At 37.6% G+C, this 20011-nt stretch overlaps 1 protein-coding gene and 1 long non-coding RNA gene across 3 annotated transcripts in view; one reads left to right on the forward strand and one right to left on the reverse strand.

Annotated features, from left to right (window-relative positions):
- LOC122522597 (rhomboid-related protein 3-like) overlaps positions 1–20011 on the forward strand; it is an 81056-nt gene that overhangs the window by 59089 nt on the left and 1956 nt on the right. The gene's annotated exons all lie outside the window — the stretch shown is intronic.
- On the reverse strand, positions 5801–7173 carry LOC122522598. Of its 2 annotated transcripts, none has more exons than XR_006305105.1 (2): positions 6836–7173; positions 5801–6724 (listed from the first exon to the last, which is right to left on the reverse strand). It is a non-coding gene; the product is annotated as an uncharacterized LOC122522598 (long non-coding RNA). The 2 variants fall into 2 exon arrangements; XR_006305106.1 differs by having other exon boundaries at positions 6832–7173.

A 20011-nucleotide genomic window follows, 5' to 3' on the forward strand; every position in this document is an offset into this window, starting at 1 on the left:
GAAACCGTAGATATAATCAAGAAATAAAAGTACAAAATCATACAGGTTATCATTTTTGTTGGGATAACAGAAGACCACTTGTCGGCGAGTCGCATGTTTGACATCTCTCTGCTTCAGGAAAAAGATAAGAAGATACGTCTTTTTGCCGTGAAGACCATACTGCAAAGATGAACTCATGTTTGGGATCTAGAAATCGATATGCATATAGACTTCCGGCTGAAAAATATTCATATAAAAGCATTTTATGATTCTCTACGTCGAAGATACGGGACCGACTCGTCCTTCCAATTTTATATTTGCTGATGTTGAAAACGTGTATTCCTATCATATCATGCGGGGTGTACGACGTATATTTCTTATATATATATATAAGGTAATATTTTTACAAAATAACCTTACTTTGAAATAAATTATATAGACAAGAGTAAAACTCGGGGACACTTTGTAATTTTAGATGCCGAAGGAACTCTCGTTGCTTTCGAGATTTTCTCTTTCTCTCTCAAAGACACGATTCGTCATTCCCGATGTTTTCTTTCGTAATTATTGCTTCGGTAATTGTCGTTAATTGAAGTGGAAGTCGATGAAGATTGTGCCTCTCGTTGCTACTTAATTATGTTAAAGGATTCATTAGTGAAAATGAAGTAAGGAAAGAAGGAAGAAAGGAAGGTACCTATAAGAATAGAACAACGGTTACACTGTTTGTCACCTGCTGTAAGGTAAATCGAAACGGAGTTCTCGAAATAACGAGAAGTACGAGGATGATAAGTGGGAGTGGGGGTTAATGGGGTGGGTTAAGGTGAGCTCGCCACAAACAGAGAGGAAAATAAAGGAACCTCTTCTTTTCTTTATCTTTATCTTTAGTTTTCTTTCTTTCTTTCTTTCTTTCTTTCTTTCTTCTCTTTTTTTCTTTTTCTTTTTCTTTTTTTTTCTTTCGTTTCTGTCGCATATATTTTTTCACGATCCTCTTTGAAAAATAGCGTTGAAAGTAAAAGATACAGCTCGTTGCGTTTCCTAGGGCATTGTGTTGTCTTTGTGTCACTCGAGATCGTTTGCAAGCAGTAGTTCCACACGACTCAGCTCACGGTACCGCGCGATAAAAGAAAAACGTTCTTAAGGGATGGTTGGAAAGGGTAAATGGTAGATGGTCTTGAATTTAATTCATCTTTGAATAAAAACAAACCATAATTAATGCCTTCTTATTTCCTTTTTCCTCATTTTATTTAAGGGATCGTTTGTTAAGAGAACGTAATTTAAATGAGTTAAATTGTCACTCGAAAAATTAGCTCTCGCATTTTCTCATTTTTTTTCTTTTTCAATAATCCTTTCAAAGTATTTCCATTTGTTAGCATTCCTCGCGAGCTTTTTTGTAAGTTCGATCAGGAGGTAAATTAAAATTGTTAAAGTTAAAATCAACAACGATTTAACGAAAAAACGAAACTGGAATAATAGAAATCTTCGAGTTACGTTATTATCGGATACATTTTCGTGGTAGAAAAATTAATAGTGAAAAAGGTTAAAAATTTTAATTCCGGAATGACGAACGCGGTTACGGTCTATCGTGGAAAAAGCTGAAAAAATAAGAAACTATTTTGAGATAGAATTAGGAATACACGTACACACATATACACACATACATACACACACACACACACATACTCGCACACGGAGCTTAACCTACCTATATATTTTCCGGGTGAAATATTTAAATGCTCGCTAAATTTGTTAGGCGTGGATGGAACGAAACTGTTTCGCGAAGAAAAACAAAATAATACAAAGAGGGCGAAAAAAAAAAAAAGAAAAATCAAAAAGTATCGCGTAAAATACTATATATATTCAATATACCCAGGAACGAAAAGTTTAATTAGTAAATCGTCCTCCTTTCTCCCGTGGTTCGTGCGTAGAACCGATGAAGTACGTTGCTCGAATTCGACGTGTTCCAAGGCCATTTGTTCACCCTCTCTCCTAACCCTTCCCACCCTTTTGACTCCCTCTCTTTTCTGCTTTCGAAAGCGAACCTAAGGGTTCGCGATATCTCTGTCTCTCTCTCTGGCACGGTTTTCCCTTTTTCTGTTTTTTCTTTTTCATCCTATTCCCTTTTTTTCTGCCGTACGTGCGCGTGCGCGTGCGCGCGCGCTCGCCCCCCTCTGTTACTCTTTTCCTTTTATTTTCCACGACAGGAAAAAACGCTGACGAAGACGGAGAACCAACGCACACATTGCAAAAGCAATGCGATAGACCGTGAAACCGCGATAACGTTTTTAACTCGCTTCGCATGCTTCACGCACGCCTATCCTTCTACAATTTTCGTCTCCTCACTTTAACGACCCCCTTTACACTATTTTTTTTTTTCCCTTTTTTTTTTCCTCTTATCGATTTATCTTCTTTTTTCTTTTTTTCTACTTCTTCTTCTTCTTCTTCTTCTTCTTTTTCTGCTGTCAACACCCTATCCAAGTGTTGATCGTAAGATATTATTTATATATTTATCATTATTATATTTTTATTATTATATTTGTACGCATGTTATTATTAACAATAAGATTTATACATATCGGTTAAGACATTTCAAATTTACCATTAGAATAATTGAGGATACGAAGAGGTAGGTTCCATATTTTGTGTTTTATTATATAATATATTATATAAAATAGAAATAAGAAAATATAAAAATGTAACGTATACCTAACACTAGCGAATACGCGTATATAAAATAGGATTAATTTTGTCTGAGAGATTTTTTTATTTTCTATCAGCAATACCAATCGAGTTATTCGGGTGGCTGTGTTTTACGTGTTTCATCACATGGTTCCATACCGGTATACGTTTGATCGAAAAATTTCATTACGAACTAATGGAAAAGTTAATATCGCAGCGTAGCGTTTGTAACGTCCAACGTACTTACTCTACGTCTACGTTATCCTGCAACAGAAAGGTCGAATCTCGTTGAGCAGGTGACTCGAGTAGAATGCAGACACTGAAAACAGGATTTTACACGAGAGATCGTCAAAATACGACGTGTTTTGCGTAGCGTCGCGTCGCGTAGCGTCAAACAGCTGCACATGGCGCTTAGGTAACTACAAAGGATCTAAGTTAGCAGGGTGTGTTCTTCTCACAAAGGCTTCGTTATATCTTCCGGGAATGGCATCAGCATACAAACGATATCGAATTATCCGCTACAAATCCTGCCAAACGATATTCTCATCCGGTTGACATACGAGCACGAAGTAGTCAACTGTATTTGAAATGTACATGAGTACTTCTTCTTTGCGTTGACTTTTGTTTATTTCTACGATACGACAATAATCTAAAGAATGATTGAAACATAGATAGGTATATTTCGGAAAATTTCAAAATACCGTATCGTTTAAATTAAAAAACAAAAAAAGAAAAGAAGAAAAGAAAAATGTAGTCGAGTAGAGGGGATGTCGTAGTAGTTAGAGGAGGAAACAACGTCTGGCAACTTCCTGGCGGCAAAGCGGTATTCTTTGGCAAACGGCTTTTGGCATAAGACGAAGAAGAGGAAGGAGGCGGTCCAGAATTGTCGAGAGAAAGGGGACCCGTTTATAACGGGGTACGCGTGCACTTCGATTAAGTGGGTATCGCAAGCCGAGCTCGCACAAAAGAAAACGCCTGGACCTGCCCCTCTCTTTTGGTATTTCCAAGTGGAACGCGTGTTACGCATCGGCGTACCGCTTAACGGTCGAATTTTCGGGATTACATAATGCAATACCTTCGAGAATGACTGGACATCTCTCTCTCTCTCTCTCTCTCTCTGCATGTGCCGTCATTCTTCACCTTTTATCGTCTTTTTGTCAATTATTATTTAACCTCCAACATATGATCGAGATTGTGCAGTATCCTTGGATCCATTTAATTCTAAACAAAATGTTTGTTCATCAAATAACGTCTGCAGTCAAGTTTTTCACGAAGGATCAGGAAATAAGGGGCATTGTTTTTACCATCAACAGATTAATAAATTACTATTTTTATATATTATTATTAATTTTTTGTCCCGACCATTTTGGTTATTGCATCATTAAGTTTATTTAAAAGTCACGCGATTGGACGATAAAATAAAACAAGCCGTTTGGGAGAATGTTCCAATATTAAAAGGGTATCGAATGGTGTTAGAAAGTGAAATTATTTCAAGAACGATGATAATCGATGCTTAAAGATGAGATACGTTTATGGCACCCTGAAAGGATTTCTCGAGTTAATTTAAGTCCCGATATTAGCGTCTCTTTCGGGGCTGGGGGAGGAGGGGGGAAGGGCTTCCATCGAAGTTAACGTCTTGATTCCCGCGTAGTCACGTAGGTTGCGATTAAATGACGCTTACGCGGCTAGCACGAGAGTCCTCCGTAATTGGATGGTACGTACCATCTCCGTTCCGCGCGAGAAATGGCTAGCGTGAGAATTAATCCGTTTGCTACTTCCCTTTTACCCCCCTCAATCTTGCCCCCTTCCTCCTTCCCTTCCTCTCAATCGTCCTTCTCTCATTCTCTCTCTCTATCTCGGGAGAATGAATGCGAAAACTTGCTTTTAAAGAATTTTTTATTTATTCTGCTTTAACGAAGGGAATGTTCAATATCATAAGAAGAAAAAAAAAACGATATTGTTCTCTACTGAAAAGAATTACCACGTTTCAGGATGAAATCAGATTGATTCGTGGTAGATTGAAATTAAATGAATTCCGTTAGAACGAAGAATATTTTTAATGATAATCTTTTTAATTACGAATGCGAAGCATAAAACGGTAAAGAAAAAAAAAATAGAAAAAGGATGCTATTCTCTCTTAGTTATAACAGATTGTTTAGATATTAAAGCGACGGAAGGTTAATTCATTTATTTCTAAGAAAAATTAAGCACTAGGATTTGTGTCCCGAAGTATTAAAAATTGTATTTTGAAATAGATTATCCAAAATTTCTGAAAAATCGAATATTAATTAATATCAAGGTGACATATATAGTAATGAACAAAATTTGCTTATTAATAAGTTGGCTTAGAATTTACCTCACAACGTGACGGTAGACTTATCTAGGATAAATCATGATGGATTGATATTTCCTACAAGTAAACGAATTAACCACCTTTCATCGTTCGAGTATCCAATTAATCTTACCAAAAAAAAGAATAAAATCTTTTTATACATAGTTTTCGATTGAAAAAGATTATTATGAAAATGAACATAATGACGGGAGGAGAAAAAATTGTGATCCAATTGTAAGTGTTTGGATCGAGCGTGGTGTTGGTTATGGTGGTGGTGGTGGTGGTGGTGGTGCTGCTGCTGCTGCTGTTGGAAAGAGAAGAAGAAGAAAAGGTAAAATTTTGATTAGAGGGGAGTCGGAGGGAGGTGGGGTAAGAAATCGACGACGGACGTCGTCGAGACGCTGGTGAGACTTGGCCGAGACCGACGCGCCTCTTTTCAGGGACAAGTTCGCGTGGGTCGGACCGGAACTTGGTATGATTCACGTTGTATGGCGTTAGCCGTGAGACTTGGCGGAATACCACCGACTCCCCATACACGTGCACCACTGGCATCCTTCGACCGAGAGAGCTCGATCTTCTCTCTCCCTTTTAGTCTCTCTCTCTTTCTCTCTTTCTCTCTTTCTCTCTTTTTTTTCTCGATTTCTCTCTCGATCTCGCGAGAGATCAACGTTCGCGCGTGCACGCAACGAAGACCAAGACTTAAGACGACGAGGAGGCGCCTGCTGACGTTCTTGGAACGTCTCGATGACTTCTTCTTCTTCTTATTATTATTCTTATTCTTATTCTTATTCATCTTCTTCTTTTTCTTCTTCTTGCTTTACTTAGAAAGATTTTTCGATTTCCTTTAACCCTTTTCGGTTCAGACGTATCGATTATATTTGGCATCCGTAAGAAGAGTTCCGTTAGCGTGCAATAATTGAATTCTTTATTATTTGTATATTTTTTATTTTATCGTTAATACAAAGATTGTTATATCATATTGACGTATCATCAAAATAATTGCATAACTAAAATCGATTAATATTTCCAATTTGATTTCATAAGATTACGTGTATGTAAAATTATTGACAATAATTGATGATAACAATGAAAAGTAATATATTCGCGTAAGCAGAGAAGTAAAGGATAAAACGATTTTCTGGAGACTGCTAACCGAGATAGTAGAATATGTAACATTTTTACGAATGAAATCTTCAGGCTCGCGTCAAAATCGAAGGGGAGGATAAAAAGGGAGAGATAGGAGATGGTTCAAGGATCTTTTAGCGGGACGCGCTTTCTAATTCTAGCGCTTGCCAAGGAAAGGAATCCAAACCTTGCAAACGTTCGTAGCTAGCTAGAACGTAGAAGCGTACGGAATTCGATCGGCAGATAAACGGGTCGGAACTATCGTCGAAAGGAATCAGCTTCGAGCCAAGTTTCACTTTGATCCGATGAAGTTCGAGTAAATGGCCGAAATTGAGACCTCCTCGGAATGGAACTTAAATTCGGATCGAGTCCCCCCCAATCAGATCCGATGCCATCCGAACACAGTTCGACGTCAAGCTGAGGGAACTTTTTAGCCGATGATCATCGCAAATTCGTTCCTCCGTTCGTTTCTTCGTCCGAGGGACTTTCGTCCTTTCAAATGAAATTATTTCTTTCACAATCGTACGAGATCGATCGACTATAACCATCTATCGAATATACCTTAACAGATCCTATTTTACCAACATTTTCACCGCCACCATTTAATCCATCTTCCTACGAATAAAATCACTCAGTATAAGTAATTACCAAATTTTCAAGATATTTCTTATTAACTTCTAATAATTTCACTAACGCTTATATATATATATATATACACATACCAACGTCCCAATATTCTCGAATGTACATTCACGAGAATACGATATTCTCGAATGATGCCCAAACGTTTATAAGAACGAAGATAATCTTCCTATCAATGAAATCGAGTATCTGTGAGCGTATATCTCTCCTGCTCTCTCTCTCTCTCTCTCTCTCTCTCTCTCTCTCTTACATCAGTTAAAGACTTTCCTTACGTCAGGCAACGTCTCCGAAAAGGAAGACAATGGCGCGTGGGTCGACGGTTACGTGTCCGGCCGTGTATGCGAACCACGTAGGTAGTCGTAGGGCGTAGTACGACCGTACTGTAGCCGTAGCACGATCATAGACTGACGTAACGCGAGGCCCGCGGTACTTAACGATCGCTGCCATTGCGCGTTAAAACGATTACTTCCGCTCTAACCCGAAGCTAGAGTAAGAGGGAGAGAGAGAGTGTGTGTGTGTATATTTGAGAGAAAGATACTTACATTCGCCCTACTAGCTCCTACTCGGCCGTACTCTACGTGCTTACGAGCCATCCAAACAACATCCTGCTTCCCCCTTTACTTTCTAGATGGATGGTACCCTAGCACCAATAACACTGTCCAAGGCGTGCCTCTCTAAACGATTCATGCGATCTACTTCGAATCCAGATCGAGTCTAATGTGACCTGGTATCGTAACTTCTAAAACGCCCCAAATCAATTTCTGTATCTTTATAATGTACTACGTATGTGAAAATAATTCCGTTTAGGTAGGTTAGTTGTTATTTCACTGTCCGCGAAAGAGTATTTACGACGACGAATAAATGTACTCGTGATAACGTTAATTAACTTCGTTTATAATTATTTCTATTATTACAATCGTCGTTTTATTAGGAATAATATTTAAATTGTTCCATATAATGTTTGGTTTTACGATCATATCGGATCGATGAGAATATTAGACTCGTATATTGCGCGTGGTTAAATATGAATTTTGTATTTATTAAATACAATGTTGCACGAATAATAATCTATTGAAAATTTAGGGTTTTAGAATATTCGAGATTTAGGATATATAATCATTTTATCTTTGAGTTTGGTCAAAAGGAGGAACACTTAGAGACGGGTAGCAGCTCACCTCTTATTCCGCTAAGTTCAGGTCACGTTTAAACGCCCTGCGCAAGTATTTCGCTCATGTATACCTCTCATAATCGAGAACACGAACGGTTGCGGTTTAGCGAAACTACAAAACGTTTAGACTTAAAGCGCATAACTTGGTCGGTAGCCTAGCGAGAGTGAAAGAGAGAAAGAGAATGAGAGAGGGAGGGAGGGAGGAAGAGGGTTGGAAGAACACTTTGGGAAGAACGGCCGAAGGGTGATGATGGTGTTATGCCGATACCAACCAAGCGTCGAGCGTGTATCCGTTATGGCATACACGTGTAACTATTACCGAATGGTTGGTGAGCAATATACAAGCCGGTATTCCGGCATTCCGCATTCCGCGAGTACCTCGATTTCCGATCCGCCCTTTGACTGATGCTCTTCGTCTACCCTTTATCTATCCATCTATCTCTATCTCTATCTCTATTTCTTTCTCTCTCTCTCTCTCTCTCATTTCGTATTCGTAGCTGCAGTAATTAACGATAACATTAACCTGTTTTCTAATAACCCGTAAGCCTATTTATACCTGTAATTATTAGATATTGCACTGTGTTCAATAGATTCAATAAATCTGTCTATCCTATTTCTATTCTTTTTTTTTTTTGATAAGATAAATCCTTGGTATTGTATAAGGTTGCTTGGAAAGATTGTGCAGATTATATATATTAAATATTGTCGTTATTACGCAAACCCTTTTGACGGGTTTGAGGAACCTTAACAATACCTTTCCGCAACCCTGATCACCCTATCTGGATTTAAAGATATATGGTGTTTCGAAACGAATAAAATTATCCATCCAAGTATTATTAGTAATATAAAGAATATGTATCACCAAAATAACATGTTTTTTTTTACTTCTTCTCTGATATTAGAAGTTTGCCTAATAACTGATAATTTATTATTTTACGTAACGATTATAAACACGTCAAATATCATCTAAATAAAGTTTTGAATCTATGCGTATATACGTATAAAAACATATTTAACTGATTAAATAAAATAAACGTGTTTCGTTGAAAATCGTTGAGAAGATTTTCGAACGATCCGAGAAGTTTTCCTCATTCTGTGCGTATACCTTTAAAATATGACGGAATATTAAACGTTTCATCTTCGTGCGCATCGAAATATTTATCGCGATGAATCGTTGCTTAGTTTGGAGAGCCAGCCAGCTAGCTAGCTAGCTAGCTAGCTAGCAAGTTTCGCACGGGACTCACCTTGAAAAGCGGCAAGTATGAATAGGCAGTTATATTCGAGTTAAGAACGCGCACTTTACTCCTCCGCGGTGCATTACCACGCAGTGAGAATAGCATTCCGATGCGAACGACTGCATTGTTCTCTCGCTACTTCCTCTATCGGATATCTCTCTTACGCAACGAAAATTATCTCAATCGATTCGTGCACTTGGATAAACGAAAGGATGAAACTTCTCTCTCTCTCTCTCTCTCTACTTCTCTCTATTTCTGAAGTCGCATGAATCATCCTGAACAATCAAAAAGTTACCCACGTTCTTATTTAACGATTTCGAGTTTAAACTCAATAAATTCTGATTTAATTAATATAATGGGTTGTTGTTGATTGGTTGGTTGGTTGGTTGGTTAGTTGGTTGGTTGCGCGTTAAGATTTAAATCGGATCAAAGGTCAAGAATCTTAATCGTACCATCTTGGAAAGAGATTAATGTTATTTTCTTTTTTTCTATAGAAACACACTAGAATAATGTACTCATTTCGAAAATAATCGTGATTCGCGATGACGGACATAAATATCTATATGTACTCCAGTTGTCGAGAATTCTGTAATATTATTTGTCCTGGGGCGAGGTTAAGATCGTTGTTGGGCGACCGATCGTGCGTCAGTCGTGTCGATCGCAACGCCTACTTTTACGTTTCTCGTGTGTCCTTCCTTTTACGAGAAAGAGAGAGAGAGAGAGAGAAAGAGTTTCGTAGGAAAAGGAAAATACAAAAAGAATCTGCCTCGACAAGCAAAGGCGGCGCCTCGATGGGCAAGATAGGAGTAAGGCAAACTCGACGAACGACATGATGCGGTCAACGACGTGTCCTCCGACGCGTTTGCGCGCGAACCCAACATTCCGTGCGATGATTCGATCATCGATACGAGTGCCCCGAGAAAACGAGAGACCAAATGAAAGAAAGAAAGAAAGAAAGAAAGTAAGAAGTAAGAGAGGAAAGATAGTGACCTTCGCGCGATCACCAACCCTTACGTTCCTAGCTTGTAGTTCAAGTACGACCAGATATATACGAGACAAATGAGAGACATACAGGGTGTACCACAATACCTTGATACAGGTAATTACTTATAGGGGTTGCGATAGGATAAGCGTCTCCCGTTAATATATTATTCCCATATAAAATGTTTATGATCTCGTTTAAAACAAATGGATGAACGTCCCACCCTTCCTTCCTCAACTTTCTCTCTTTATCTCATTTTGTATCTAATTGTAATCTTATCCAACAAACGAAACGATCACGGACGAGCTTAACTGGCGCGACATTAAACGTCGGTATCGTCAGCAAGTATTCCTAGGTGTAATTCGAACTTTCGATATAATTCGTAGGGAAACGTTTCCTAGGCGACATTGCGCTACTACTAGTTCGAGAACGACACTATCGTAACAGGGATAGGAACCAACTGAGAAAACGAACCAGTTGAATATGCAAATGGCGATGAGGAAACTTGCGTACTATGAGTTTAGGTGGAAAAAGTGCGTATATGTATAAAGAGAGAGAGAGAGAGAGAGAGGAAGAGAGAGATAGAGAGAGAACTCTAGATAGAAGTAGCTTACTCGCTTCGTCGTTGTCATTCGAGATGATGTTCCTACTCTTCATTTCTCTCTTCCTGTCCTACGGGAAATCGTGGAGAATCGTGGAAACTGCTTTGCACCAATGTCCCTGAGAAACCATACCGAGAATATCATCATGGGATATCTTTCTCTCTCCCTCTCTCATCTATGACTTATCTTATATTTAATACACTTAATGGGTATACTAACTTAATCGAATACGTATTTGATTGGATTGTTACTTATTGTCGTCCCCCTTTTCTTATTTTGTTTTAATAAATTGAAGCAAACGATAAGATTACATGTTACAACCCAGTACTATTTTCTCACGAATAAAAAATTAGATTTATCTTTTATCATTCGAAATTAATATCACACGACAAACTAAGAATAATCTCGAGTAATGTTAAAAGATAACTGTAACTGATCAAATTTTAATTACACTCAAGTTGCATTAACCGCAACACTCGTATAGAACTAATTAAAACAAATCGTGATTTTATAAAAACCCAAAATGTCAAAGTTCCCAAGTGTCCAAGTTCCAAGTATCGTGATAAATGTTGCAAGAGAGGTAAGTGAAAAATATTGATTAACTGTTGTTGGAATGGTGAAAAGTTTTATATAGTCTACGAACAGATTATTAATCAGGAGAACGTATCTGACACAATGAGTTTATATTATAATAAGCATTTAAAATATATATAAATATCAGTTGGCAGGATTCGGTGACTTATCGGGTCAGGAAAGTGTTATATAGTCTACATAGGTTGAACGTTTTAATATTATAATTAGCATTTAAAATAAATCTCAGTCGATCTTTTAAAGTCTGTTAGCGAGGGATACGCGTCCGGTGGTCTGAAGAATGATCGATCCCTATATAGACTCTCTCTCTCTCTCTCTCTCTCTTTCTCTTTCTCCCTCTCTCTTTTCGTTATTCGTCCTTCCATTCGATTCGTTTCGACGGGGCGTGGATGGATAGGAAGTAAAATATGTATGTGCAAATTTTATTCGAAGCCCGACCTCGATACGCTTCGTGATCGATCTCGCTTGAAATAAGTAGAAGAAGAACGACGAGGAGGAAAGGTAAGACCGATAGAAGAAGTAAACTTGTCGAGTCGATCCTTGCCGCTTGTCGTTTACTTACGGAAGACAGAAAAGAAAACGTTAGAACGCATCACATCCGAAACTTAAGATTCATATATTGACACTATAAATATTATCGAAACGTTCGTTATTATCTAATGGAAAATATTACTTTAAAGTCTCGCGTCAATATTTAGCCGAAAAGTAATTAATTTTTAATAGGAAAAATCAAGCTCGTGACAAAAGTATGCTTTTTGTTAATGCCTTCGTATAATATTACTATTAATGTTTCATACGAAAAAGTGTGATTAACGATTTTTGATCGAACATAAACGAATTATTCTCTATCGAATAAACATATCGAGTGTATTCGCGAAACTTTTAAATATAATAAAATGTGGATTAATTTAACATTACGAATTATTCTCAAACAATTAATATAAAACTAAAATAGAAATAATACGTGAAATTTTTCATACATTTGATACAAGTTAAATGCCGAAGTTACATACGTTTCAATATCTATCATAAAACTAATGAATCGATATAGAACATAACATACATCTTCGTGTATGAACGCGAATAAAGGCCTTAAGAGTCTCGTCTTTGGAGTCTTGAAAGTATGTACCTATTACTACATATAACTATACTTATGGTTAGTTACTATCTTTCTCGAAGTAACGCGATGTTCGTCTTTCATCCGTTATAGAGAGAACTTAGCGGCAATGCAATCGTATAACGGGTAAGAAGAAGCATCCCAAGAGCGTTTCATTCTCAAGAAAGGTTGAAGATAGTTCTCTCTCGTAATCGAGAGCAACGAAGAGAGAGAGAGAGAGAGAGAGAGAAAGAGAGAAAGCAGACTGTGAGCTAGAGACAGCCGTTTAATTCCCACGCGTACGATCACCCTTATCGAAGTATTCTCCTTTCTCCATCCATTTCCTTTCTCTTTCGTTTATCCAACGTTTTTCCAAACCCGTACCACCACAACCCTCTCCTGATGTTCCTCTTCCTATTTTTTTTTGTCTGCGAATTATACGCACAATCGAGCGTGGAAGAGAACAGAGTATCGCTCTTAAAGAAGACCGATCCTCTCGTTTGCCACTCTTATCTAACCTACGTACGTTTACGATAACGAGAATACCGCGAGAATTCTCTTCCTCCGATTCACCCCCTCCAACCACCTCTACCTTCATCTCCACCTCCAACCTCCGACTCCCCCTTTCGCCCACTTTGGCTTATCGACGGTTTCTCTTTCATTGTGTACGTACAAGTGTAAATGTATGTATATGTATATATATATATATATACGTATTTGTGCGTGTACGTGTGTGCGTGTGTACACGAGTGTGAAAAAGTCTCGGGGAGTCTTTCCCGAATTTTTCTCTTTTTATTCTTTTTTTCTTTCTTTCTTTATTTTTCTTTCATTTTTCTTTATTTCACGGCTTCGCCTACTTGCTAACGGTGCCAATGGGAAAAGAACTTGAGGTGAGTCTCTAAAGACCAAAGGCTGTATAATATAAGTACACAAAAGGTATAGACGACAACGAGGAAGACGACCAAACGAATTTCTTATCTCGTTGAATTTGTGCGTCTCGATAACGTATTTCTTTATTCTTTTCTTTATTTATTTCGTTCTTTCCCACGCGAAGATCTACCGATCTCAAATATTTGAAATCGAAACGTTGTTACTGGTCTCACCCATTAGCTCTTACTTTCTTTTACGACAGAAACTTAGCACTCGTGAGTTAGTTACACAGCACGCATACTCACATACATACATACATACATACATGCATGCATACATGAATGCATGCGTAGTTAGAAAGATTAACTGATACGCGAAGTTCCTCTACGTTAATTTCTCTTTTCTTCTGAAAGAAGATAAATTACCATTATTAATTTTTCTTTTTCTTTGACAAGAAAAAAATCTTGTCCGCGAGTTCTCCCCACGCTTTACGTATATCACGCAATTATTAAATTCGCCCGTATTAGCATAAAAATTCTAACCAACCAAGATTGGCGGTACCGGTATTCGCCAGTTTGCATGTCAATGAATACGAGCAAGTAAAAAAGATCCGTCTGGTGATGGGGCTTGCGATATATTAGAAGAACGCGGACCCTGGCGTTCATTTTAGAGTGGCTTAGTAATTTTCTAGATTTAGATCGCGGACCACGATGTTTGTCGTACTACACGTTGAAAGCCCCAAGCGGATTTCCTTTTAGTATAATAGAGCCAAGAATAGAGCTGCGAGAGAGGACAAGAGACAATAAAATATTCGAGCGAAACGCGTAAAATCTCTAAGAACGTTCATAAGTTTAGAATGAAAAGCTCCGTGTTCTTTCGTTTTGTTCTCGTGTTTATGATAATAATAATAATAAAAATAATAATAATGATGATCATTTTATAGTAATATATAAAGGATCATCTCTCCTGTTGTTTTACGAGAACGTCCAATCCTCTCAGGACCTTTTCCTATTATTCTATCTTACTTTATTTTTTTTGTTTTCTATTTATAATACCAGATCTAATGATAAAAATACATATTTGTAATATATGTAGATAGAAAATGAAGGAAAGGTCAATAATCGTAGAATAGTTTTAGCGAAAGTCATGATCGTTGGTTGTTGAAACGATCACGGCAGGCATACGCAAAGGATCGTTGCTACGTGAAGGCTCGCTGCTAGTGTATCCGGAAACGATAAGTCGTCGTCGGCGGGCCCTTTTCTTCGGAAGCTTCGGTTAGCAGGAAAACAACCATTGGGAATCCAATCGAAGCGGTTAACGTATGAAAATCGAGGAAGGTTATTGCACTTTGTTCGATAACAAAGAGGAAAATGAACGAACTATTTTCTTAAGGGCAGAAAGAAAAAGAAAAATAAAGTCAGAGAGAAAGAGAGAGAGAAAGAGAGAGAGAGAGAGAGATGATTCTTCGAATAGTTTAATTTCAAGTTAGAAAATCGAGGCATCCTGTAACAGGTCAAACTTTTTTTCCTTTTCTTTTTCTTGTTATTTTCTCATGTGTTTGTTACTCGTTTCTCGACATTGTTTCATTCCTTTTCTTATTTTTACAAACAACCGGTTGCACGCACGGTAATTGCATTTATCGTGCAACGTGATTTCAAACGTTTTGCTTTTTCTCTCTCTCTCTCTCTCTCTCTCTCGTGTTTTCTGTTGTATCTTGCATTTCTATAACAGTTTTATATATGTTCGGAAACATTTACCGTTTATCCAATAACAGAACGATTCAATGTTAAAAGACGAGAGGATCCTCGATATAGGAAAGATAATCTTTTCCCGATACTCGCAAATTCATTTGATTTCGTAACGACCGTTTTGCGAATCATTTCGAAGATTTAACAAATTTTAGATAATTCTTCTCTCTCTTCTTTTTCGAGAGAGAAAAAACTGAAAAATAGATTATGTCAATTTCATACGACATTTATTATCTGCCTTTTTTTTCTTTTTTGGGACGAGTTTTCTATCGTTAATTCGTTTGCATCGCAGAGCTCCAAATTCGAGACTAATTTTATAAATCGAAATTACTTAATTGACAGTTGATTCTTATTACAGTGCATTTTATTTTTGGTTATCAAATTAAATAGTAAATACCATTTATGGATTACTAACCGCTAGAAATACCCGAAAAGATAATCGAAGAACTAAAATTTGTTGATAATGGAAAAACGATTGTCAAGTAAAAACTCTGAAAATTTTGGTTTCCTGGCTTATGTTAAAAGAAAAACCAATCTCCATTAAAATGATTTCTTTAATTTCGGTTACGAGATGCATTTCGTCTCTCTCTCGCGCGCGCGCGCACGCGCTCGAACTCGTTGTACGCGTAAAGTTCACCAAAACAACTACCATTCAACGAAACCTATTCAAAAGTCTGTACGAAAACGTCTCTTAATCTTAAGTACGAGAGTCGAACGATTAAACGAGCAGAGAGCGTATTATATTACGCCATAAAGGGTAGATACGTTCGAGCTTTTGTGTTTGTGTGTGCATGTGGTGCATGTGCCGTGGATGTGTTGTGTTTCGAAGGTACCATTCCCACAATCCAGCTTTCGCTCTCACCTTTCCTATCCTCGAGCGTTATTTAACCGTCTCGTCCGTTAACGAGCTCGAGGCTGGTCAACGTACACGCTCGCATACACACATACACACACATCTTATATCTAATATTCTTACGCATCGTAAATTTGAAGAAGCGACGTTACTTTATCGCTCATACGTGGAATATTTAATTAAAATATATAATCAACTTGATTATATGTATATTCGTATACAAAAGTACCGAGAAAATTTTCCCTAATTTATTATACGATACTTTTACGACATCAAAGCAATTTTTGATTTATCTCTCTCTCTCTCTCTCTCACAAACTCTCGCATTTTATTTAATAATTCTTTAAAAATAATTATTAACTACTATATACGACTGAAAAGATCAACACTTTATCAATATACAATACATACAATTTTTAATGAAAATAATCTACATTAAATAGGTAGAATCAGAATTAAAAGGGTTGGGAGAGGGTAAAGAAAATAATCCAAATTATCGGTACTTGTTCAATTAAAAATAATGAATTGTCTTATTGTCTAGATCGTAGATTGTAGGTAGTAAAAGAGAGATAATAGAGAGTTTAGAAGGTAACCCGGTGTAATCTTTGACTCCGTGCTCGCGATCGATAATCAGGCAGGCACTTTGGGTTCTTGCTATCGATTATCCAGACGGACGTTAACGAGCGACTCGATCTCTCTTTCGTTAGGAGCAGCGTACTCGCGGTATTCGTTCATTCTCTCTCTCTCTCTCTCTCTCTGATTTTCTCGGTTTCTCCGATGGTGGAGAGCGTTGCGTAAATCTTGGCGTGTCTGAGAGCCCCGAGGACCCGGGAGTAACACCTCTTGCTCGTAGGTCGAAGCGCCGGCCATAAATATTTGAGAGTTCGAAGCAGCGATCCTGCCCACCCGGGACGCGATGGGTACTTTTCTCTCTCTCTCTCTTTCTCTCTCTCTCTCTTACACAGAGACACGCGCCCACTACGGACCCACGCCCACGCCCGCATACCAAAGGCCCTTTAACTCTTTCTCTTCCTTTATTTTTCTTCTATCCTTCGCACCGCGACAACGGAGACTCCCTCCGTGACAACAGAAACTCCCCTTCTTCTTTTTATATTTTTTTCTTCTCTCTTTCTCTATCCCTCTCTCTCTCTCTCTCTATTTCTCTTTCGCTCTCTCTGTCTCTCTCGTTCTTTCTTTCTTTTTTCTTTTTTCTTTCTTTTTTTTTACTCTTTCTCTTCTCGATCGCAAACGTCCCCGTGTTTCGGGCGCGCCGACGTAACACCTTCATCTGCTACGGCTCTGAATATCTTTTAGCTCTCGTCGTCGTCGTCGTCCTCGTCGTCGTCGTGACTGCGAAAGAGAGAGGAGTCTGGTGAGGGCATCGATGCCGAGCCTGGGAAAAACGCCCACGCATGGCGAACGCCATGAGATAGAGAGAATTTCTAAAGGACCAGCAGACGCGCAACCCTGACGTCATTCGCGCACGCTCTTACCAAAATTCTCAATTATCAAGACGAAATCTCTTTCTTTTTTTGGCTCCTGTTGTTTTTACTATTATCGTTCGTATTATAATTGATTTCTTATATAACGGATATGATTAGAAAAAAATATCATTTTAAAATGATATCAAACGTATCTCGAGTATCATATATTGATAAATAAATCTAATATTAATATTTCATTGTAGATATACGTCGTACGTTTTATCAAACGAAAGCTTCCAATTATTTTACTTGCTTATTTTATCGATCAATTTTGGAACGATCTATCATTGTTATATCAAATATCAAGAAGTTTAATTACGTTTTAAGAGGTTTCGTTATTTTCTTATACCTATAATACTCTTGTAGAAACGTACTTTCTTATCGGGAACATCTTTGGCTATTTCTACAAAATAACCTGGGGATACTCGAGAAACTATTAAACTGGAATACGTCGGACTGTTGTTCAAAATAATGACGGTTTTTTTGATGAACGTATAATTTAAAGAATAACAATGTTCATTCGTTGATAAACCAAATAATACACAGAATGCATAACGTACTATTCGTAGGAGAAATACATTTTCTTGGATTACTCTGTTTTTGTTCTAAAAAAAATATCCTTTTTTCTTGTTTTTTTGGCTCATTTACATAGGAAATTTGAAACTTTTGGTTGGTAGTGTATATGCGGTGACTACTGGGCTCGTAGATAATATATTATCACATAGATGCGATACACTAAATTAAAACGGGCCAATCAACGATGTCACGCATACGTGACCCTGTGCTTTCAAAACAAACTAATATATCACATGTGATAACGAACGCGTTAAAACTAGGAAATAAATGGCAGGAGATAAGAATGTTTTATGTAGGCCAGCGAATAATAATCGAGAGATCACTTGTCCTATCCCAAAGTCGGGAAAATAAGAAAGAAAAAGAGGGAAAAATAGGTGGAAGAGAAAACTATACTAGCCGAAAGTTTTCCACGAAAGTCTTAGCCCGAGTTTTCGAAGGTAATCTCCGTGGCCGAGTCTCGCGGGAAGTTGCTAGTCCTCTCTCTCTCTCTCTCTTTCTCTCTTTCTCTCTCTCTCTGGACTATCCCTCCTTATCCCTCCCTCCTCTTCCTCCTCTTCCTATTCCATCCCGTTCTTTTCCTACTTTTCTCGGATGGTAACGGGAAAAGAGAGAAGGATTAAATTTAATTTAGGAGTTGATTTGCATTCGACGAATCGTAACGTTCAACGTACGATACGTTTTCTTTCCTTCGTCCAGATATTTTTCGAATACTTTAATTTTAGTGCGGTCTTCTTTAACATATGTTTAAACAGAAAAAACAAAAACTCGATCAAATCGTACATAACGGAATTCACGTTGTACGAATTATAATTGAAATACTAAAGTGTTCGTATGAGAGAATATTGAATATAATAGAGAACAATGAACGTTTATATAGCATACGTTTGTCAATTTGAAACATAATCATTACGATAGATTTTGTCCTACAAATGCAAGTGATATTTATGCTTATTTAAAGTACTGTTGTAGATATACCGTTGGTATAATGGAAGGTTTGCATAACGGGTATTCATGTAATGAAGGTTTTACACGAACTCGTTTCGTTCTAATAAACCTAAGGTAAATCTAACACCATCGAACTAGATAGAAATCGAATGCAATATTTCGTGAAAAATGGATTCTATCGGATACTTTCTGACAAAGGTAGTAACCGTTTCGATCGTTTATTCCTTTAAAAGGGTTTTTCATCTTTCTCACTTTCTTTCTAGTCTCCGTAGCGGGAAAAAGGCTATCTTTACCTTCACGTTTTCCTATGCCGTCGACCACGAACAGGACAGGAAAGACATTCTAGCTGGAATCGATTTCGTGCGAACGACAGAACAAATGCACTTGGCCGTGACACTTCCATTACTTTGCGTCCTCGTGTATCGTCCTGTCCGTTAAGATTTCGTTTCCTACGACACCTGTCTCTCTTATTCAATCCCTTTATCTGTTATATGATTTAATTCCGATCTCGTTTACAAAACAATCTCCAATAAAAAAAAAAAAAAGTACTAAATTCTTTTTCCTAATTGGACTCGAAAAAAAAGTCCCGGAAGGAAAAAAAACAAAATTGTAATGAAAAATAAAAAAAAAAAGACGTAATCGAACCTACGTCGAAATAAATTTAAAAAATCCTAGCTTAAGGCAACTATTTATAGTTGGGATACATTCGGAATCGTTATCGGTAATCTCTTTGGCGGGGGAGTAACTTGGAAAAAAAAAAGGAATAAAAGATAGAAAAGTAGAACTAACGTTGGCTATTTCCTGGTAATGGGAATAAATATCAGCGGAAATCTTACGTTTACGTATATATGTCTCTCCAATAGAAAGAAATAAAGAAATAAAGTAAGAAAGGAAAAAAGAGAGAGAGAGAGAGAGAGAGATAGGAATAGAATCATAGATATACCAACGCACGTTCGTTCAGAGTTCCTCGAAGCTAGGAAGAAAGTTTTTCACTTTATACGAGCAGTCAGCCTTGAAATCGTGTCCAATGAAACGATCCACGGGGGACGGACCTTCCGTCCTGGCCCGTAGATTCGTTTCCTCTTTTCCGACATACGTTTCTTTCTTCCCT

This window comes from Polistes fuscatus, unplaced genomic scaffold (assembly GCF_010416935.1).
Source record: "Polistes fuscatus isolate 324 unplaced genomic scaffold, CU_Pfus_HIC Scaffold5, whole genome shotgun sequence".
Taxonomy (NCBI): domain Eukaryota; kingdom Metazoa; phylum Arthropoda; class Insecta; order Hymenoptera; family Vespidae; genus Polistes; species Polistes fuscatus.